This window comes from Salmo salar, chromosome ssa16 (genome assembly GCF_905237065.1).
Source record: "Salmo salar chromosome ssa16, Ssal_v3.1, whole genome shotgun sequence".
NCBI classification, from domain to species: Eukaryota; Metazoa; Chordata; class Actinopteri; order Salmoniformes; family Salmonidae; genus Salmo; species Salmo salar.
The window spans coordinates 89,070,771-89,078,198 of record NC_059457.1 but is presented as its reverse complement, the minus strand read 5'-3'; the positions used below and the strand labels follow the sequence as shown (position 1 = coordinate 89,078,198).

Here is a 7,428-nt window from a genome sequence, read left to right as displayed (position 1 = left end):
GATGCAGCATTGTGGACCTCATTACTGAGGTACATTACGATGTAGTATTGTGGACCACATTACTGAGGTACATAACAATGCAGCAATGTGGACCTCATTACTGAGGTACATAACAATGTAGCATTGTGGACCATATTACTGAGGTGCATAACGATGTAGCATTGTGGACCTCATTACTGAGGTACATAACGATGTAGCATTGTGGACCATATTACTGAGGTAAATAACGATGCAGCATTGTGGACCTCATTATTGAGGTACATAACGATGTAGCATTGTGGACCTCATTACTGAGGTACATAACGATGTAGCATTATTCAATACAGTGTTCATCCTGTCTCCCTTCTCATTCAGACTACAGTATTCATCCTGTCTCTCTTCACAATCAGACTACAGTATTCATCCTGTCTCCCTTCACATTCAGACTACAGTATTCATCCTGTCTCTCTTCACAATCAGACTACAGTATTCATCCTGTCTCCCTTTTCATTCAGACTACAGTATTCATCCTGTCTCCTTCACATTCAGACTACAGTATTCATCCTGTCTCTCTTCACAATCAGACTACAGTATTCATCCTGTCTCCCTTTTCATTCAGACTACAGTATTCATCCTGTCTCCTTCACATTCAGACTACAGTATTCATCCTGTCTCCCTTCACATTCAGACTACAGTATTCATCCTGTCTCCTTCACATTCAGACTACAGTATTCATCCTGTCTCCCTTCACATTCAGACTACAGTATTCATCCTGTCTCCCTGCTCATTCAGACTACAGTATTCATCCTGTCTCCCTTCTCATTCAGACTACAGTATTCATCCTGTCTCACTGCTCATTCTGCACCGTGTGTGTGTTTGGGGTCATCCTTCTCTCAGCCCTGTCTCAGAAACACACCTGAACTGATGTGGGCATGTGACTGATTCCCGACCGCTGTGTGTGTGTGTGTGTGTGTGTGTGTGTGTGTGTGTGTGTGTGTGTGTGTGTGTGTGTGTGTGTGTGTGTGTGTGTGTGTGAGCAGCAGTGTACGACTCCCTACTCCCCACCGCTGGGAAGAGGATGGGTGTGAGGATTGGTCCTGTTAATTTAAATTGATGGCCTATGTGACAGACAGTGTTTGAAATGTGTAAACCTTTCCAAAGCACCAGCTCTCTCCCAAGCGCTCACATGACTCATTTCACTATTAGCTATACCAGCCCTAACAGCTTCTATCTATCTGCTATAGCCGAAGGTGGTGCTGTAAAATGTGGAATTATAATGTTGTACTTTAGAGGATTTACAGTGCATTCTGGGAAGTATTCAGACCCTTTGACTTTTTCCAAATTTTCTTATGTTACAGTCTTATTCTAAAATGGATTAAATACATATTTTTCCTCCTCAATTGACACACAATACCCCATGATGACATCACAATACCCCATGATGACATCACAATACCACATGATGACATCACAATACCCCATGATGACATCACAATACCCCATGATGACATCACAATACCCCATGATGACATCACAATACCCCATGATGTCATCACAATACCACATGATGACATCACAATACCCCATGATGACATCACAATACCACATGATGACATCACAATACCCCATGATGACATCACAATACCCCATGATGACATCACAATACCTCATGATGACATCACAATACCACCTGATGACATCACAATACCCCATGATGACATCACAATACCACATGATGACATCACAATAACCCATGATGACATCACAATACCACATGATGACATCACAATACCCCATAATGACAATCTTTTTTACAATTTCACAGTATTATTCTAGCCTCATGTTGTGGAAATATAAACAAAACACAGGAAAATTCACATTTTTGACTGGGCCTTTTACTATGCATGAATGTGTATGTGAGTTTGAGTGTGTGAGTGAAGGTGTGTATCTGAGTGTCCATGAGTTCCTGTGTGCATGCATTCGTTAGTGTGTGTGCATGTGCGCGCGTGTGTGCGTGTCTGTGTGAGTGTGTGAGTGTGTGTGTGTGTGCGTGTGCGTGTCCGTGTGAGTGTGTGTGCGTGTCCGTGTGAGTGTGTGTGTGTCCGTGTGAGTGTGCGTGTCTGTGTGTGTGTCCGTATGAGTGTGCGTGTGCGTTTGCGTGTGTGTGTGTGTGTGTGTGTGTGTGTGTGTGTGTGTGTGTGTGTGTGTGTGTGTGTGTGTGGTGTTTAAAGCTCACCTATGGAGTGATACTCTCATTAATGATCCAGATGTAGATGCATGGAGCTGCAGAGAGAAACACACAGCTTGCTGAGATTTCATTTACACCATGAACAAAAAGTCCAAAAAATGTAGGATATTTTTTGGATGAGTATGGATGATGATTCAACTGTAACTGACTTATCAAGACACACCAATGGGATGTGTTGTCTGTTACCAAGACACACCAATGGGATGTGTTGTCTGTTACCAATACACACCAATGGGATGTGTTGTCTGTTACCAAGACACACCAATGGGATGTGTTGTCTGTTACCAAGACACACCAATGGGATGTGTTGTATCTGTTACCAAGACACACCAATGGGATGTGTTGTCTGTTACCAAGACACACCAATGGGATGTGTTGTGTCTGTTACCAAGACACACCAATGGGATGTGTTGTCTGTTACCAATACACACCAATGGGATGTGTTGTGTCTGTTACCAAGACACACCAATGGGATGTGTTGTGTCTGTTACCAAGACACACCAATGGGATGTGTTGTCTGTTACCAAGACACACCAATGGGATGTGTTGTATCTGTTATCAATACACACCAATGGGATGTGTTGTCTGTTACCAAGACACACCAATGGGATGTGTTGTCTGTTACCAAGACACACCAATGGGATGTGTTGTCTGTTACCAAGACACACCAATGGGATGTGTTGTCTGTTACCAAGACACACCAATGGGATGTGTTGTCTGTTACCAAGACACACCAATGGGATGTGTTGTGTCTGTTACCAAGACACACCAATGGGATGTGTTGTGTCTGTTACCAAGATACACCAATGGGATGTGTTGTGTCGAAATGTTGGTGAGACAAAGATTGTATAAGGAAGGATGGAATTAAACCAACGGAGAGCGATTGGGAGAGAGAGATGGAGGGCGAGAGAGAGAGAGAGAGAGGGGAGATAGAGAGAGGGAGAGAGGAAGAGAGAGGGAGAGTGAGGAAGAGAGAATTAAGGAGAGGGAGAAAGAGGTAAAGATGAAAGAGGAGGGAGAGGGAGAGATGAAGAGAGAGAGAGAGATAGAGAGGTGGAGGGAGAGGAGAGAGAGAGGGGGAGGGAGAGGAGAGAGAGAGAATAGACATTGTGGTGTTTATTGATGTTTGATGACCGATGTGATTTCTCATGGTGAGAGGTGCTTCTTCTCACGCCACGTTTGAATGTTTAACACTAAACATCTGTCTTTGTTAACTAACATATCTTTGTTATTCTGTGGTGGAGCCCAGCATTACATCTCAATGGACAACAGTACAACACTGTACAACACAGTAGCCAACAATACAACACTGTACAACACAGTAGACAACAGTACAACACTATACAACACAGTAGACAACAGTACAACACTATACAACACAGTAGACAACAGTACAACACAGTAGACAACAGTACAACACTGTACAACACAGTAGACAACAATACAACACTGTACAACACAGTAGACAACAATACAACACTATACAACACAGTAGACAACAATACAACACTGTACAACACAGTAGCCAACAGTACAACACTGTACAACACAGTAGACAACAGTACAACACAGTAGACAACAGTACAACACTGTACAACACAGTAGACAACAATACAACACTGTACAACACAGTAGCCAACAGTACAACACTGTACAACACAGTAGACAACAGTACAACACAGTAGACAACAGTACAACACTGTACAACACAGTAGACAACAGTACAACACTATACAACACAGTAGACAACAGTACAACACTGTACAACACAGTAGACAACATTACAACACAGTAGACAACAGTACAACACTGTACAACACAGTAGACAACAATACAACACTGTACAACACAGTAGACAACAGTACAACACTGTACAACACAGTAGACAACAGTACAACACTGTACAACACAGTAGACAACAATACAACACTGTACAACACAGTAGACAACAATACAACACTGTACAACACAGTAGACAACAGTACAACACTATACAACACAGTAGACAACAGTACAACACAGTAGACAACAGTACAACACTGTACAACACAGTAGACAACAATACAACACTGTACAACACAGTAGACAACAATACAACACTGTACAACACAGTAGACAACAGTACAACACAGTAGACAACAGTACAACACTGTACAACACAGTAGACAACAATACAACACTGTACAACACAGTAGACAACAGTACAACACTGTACAACACAGTAGACAACAGTACAACACTGTACAACACAGTAGACAACAATACAACACTGTACAACACAGTAGACAACAATACAACACTGTACAACACAGTAGACAACAGTACAACACAGTACAACACAGTAGACAACAATACAACACTGTAAAACACAGTAGACAACAATACAACACTGTACAACACAGTAGACAACAGTACAACACAGTAGACAACAGTACAACACTGTAAAACACAGTAGCCAACAGTACAACACAGTAGACAACAATACAACACTGTACAACACATTAGACAACAGTACAACACCGTACAACACAGTAGCCAACAATACAACACTGTACAACACAGTAGACAACAGTACAACACAGTAGACAACAGTACAACACTGTAAAACACAGTAGCCAACAGTACAACACAGTAGACAACAGCACAACACTGTACAACACGGTAGACAGCAGAACAACACTGTACAACACAGTAGACAACAGTACAACACTGTACAACACAGTAGCCAACAATACAACACTGTACAACACAGTAGACAACAGTACAACACAGTAGACAACAGTACAACACTGTAAAACACAGTAGCCAACAGTACAACACAGTAGACAACAATACAACACTGTACAACACATTAGACAACAGTACAACACCGTACAACACAGTAGCCAACAATACAACACTGTACAACACAGTAGACAACAGTACAACACAGTAGACAACAGTACAACACTGTAAAACACAGTAGCCAACAGTACAACACAGTAGACAACAACACAACACTGTACAACACGGTAGACAGCAGAACAACACTGTACAACACAGTAGACAACAGTACAACACTGTACAACACAGTAGCCAACAATACAACACTGTACAACACAGTAGACAACAATACAACACTGTACAACACAGTAGACAACAATACAACACTATACAACACAGTAGACAACAGTACAACACTATACAACACAGTAGACAACAATACAACACTGTACAACACAGTAGCCAACAGTACAACACTGTACAACACAGTAGACAACAGTACAACACTATACAACACAGTAGACAACAGTACAACACTATACAACACAGTAGACAACAGTACAACACTGAACAACACTGTGTGTCTCAATAACATCTGTCCCCCAACATAACAGCACAGAAACATCTCCATCTCTCCACCAGCTGTCAGCCAGGGGGGACACCTCAGCCTTTCACATTAATTGGATCCTTTCAAATAAATTGTAACCCTGTGCAGTCATTTCAATCAATCCTTGTAATTACTAATTGTGTGTGGCACAATGAAGATTTGTGATGTGTGTGTCATGACTGGCTGACTCTCGTCTCTCTCCGCTGCTCGACGGACGTTGTGTGATGAATGGTTGTTTTGCTAGTGTCACAGCCAGCTAGTATAGTCCTTCAGTTCACTGTGCTGTGTACCTGACCAGGGAGAGAAGGTGATGGAGACATATAAACAGGGATAATAGCTGACCAGTGTACCAGAGAGAGAGAGAGAGAGAGAGAGAGAGAGAGAGAGAGACAGAGAGACACACACATAAGTTGAGGTACAGTGTCTGACAGACCAATAAACCTGCACATGTCCTCTACTGTATGCTTATTGTTATTGTTGAATGTATGGTTATTTTGACCCTTGGTTATTGTTGTTACTGTTGTCCCATTGACAATTTTGATTCTCATTATTTCCATATTGTAAATATCCAAAGTAAGCTTTGGCAATATGTACATTGTTACGTCATGCCAATAAAGCAAATTGAATTGAATTGAGAGAGAGAAAGAAAGAGATATATATATATATATATATATAATTGTATATATATATATATATATATATATATATACATATATATAGAGAGAGAGCAAGTTGTAGAGAGAGAGAGAGAGAGAGAGAGAGAGAGAGAGAGAGAGATACAGAGAGAGAGCTCAAGTTGTAGAGAGAGAGAAAGAGAGAGAGACAGAGAGAGAGAGCAAGAGTGAGAGAGAGATAGAAACGCAGAGAGAGAGAGAGAGATGGAGAGAGAGAGCCAGGAGCGAGAGAGAGAGAGAGAGAGAGAGATGGAGAGAGAGCTCAAGCTGTAGAGAGAGAGAGAGACAGAGACAGAGAGAGAGAGAGAGAGAGAGAGAGAGAGAGAGAGAGAGAGAGAGAGAGAGAGAGACGGAGAGAGAGCACAGCCAAATTACGTTGTTCCTCAAAAGAACAGACATGGAAACAACCACACATTCACAGCCCAGTAAGCTGTACAACATCAGAAATTCATACAGATGGGCCCAAAAGAGCACAGAAGAATACCAGAAAGCAACCTGGAACCAAAATATCCAAACACTCTTAGATAACTTTCTGGATACCACATTCACTCACAGTAAAGAAGGCATCAATCTAGCAGTAAAAAACATCAACTATATATTCAGGCAAACGGCAAAAGAAGCACAATTGAAATTGATAAAAAACTAAACAAAAAAGATCACAGATGACAACTGGTTTGATGCAGATTGTAAAATTATTTTTTTTTAAAACAGGGGCGTGGGCCTTCGCCAGGGTTGCAATCTGAGCCCTGCACTCTTCAATATTTACATTAACGAATTGGCCACTATTCTAGAAAAATCCTCAGCCCCTGGTATTAGTCTCCACAATTCAGAAGTTAAATGCCTACTCTTCTCCCACCCCCTCTCCTCCACCTCTTCCTCTCCTCCTCCTCTACCTCTTCCTCTCCTTCTCCTCTACCTCTTCCACTCCTCCTCCTCTACCTCTTCCTCTCCTTCTCCTCTACCTCTTCCACTCCTTCTCCTCTACCTCTTCCTCTCCTTCTCCTCTACCTCTTCCTCTCCTCTACCTCTTCCTCTCCTTCTCCTCTACCTCTTCCTCTCCTCTCCTCTACCTCTACCTCTCCTTCTCCTCTACCTCTTCCTCTACTTCTCCTCTACTCTTCCTCTCCTCTCCTCTACCTCTTCCTCTCCTTCTCCTC

At 42.0% G+C, this 7,428-nt stretch overlaps 1 pseudogene; it reads left to right on the top strand.

Annotated features, from left to right (window-relative positions):
• The first annotated feature begins 2,101 nt into the window (after positions 1-2,101).
• LOC123727773 (keratin-associated protein 5-1-like) overlaps positions 2,102-7,428 on the top strand; it is a 29,362-nt pseudogene continuing 24,035 nt past the window's right edge.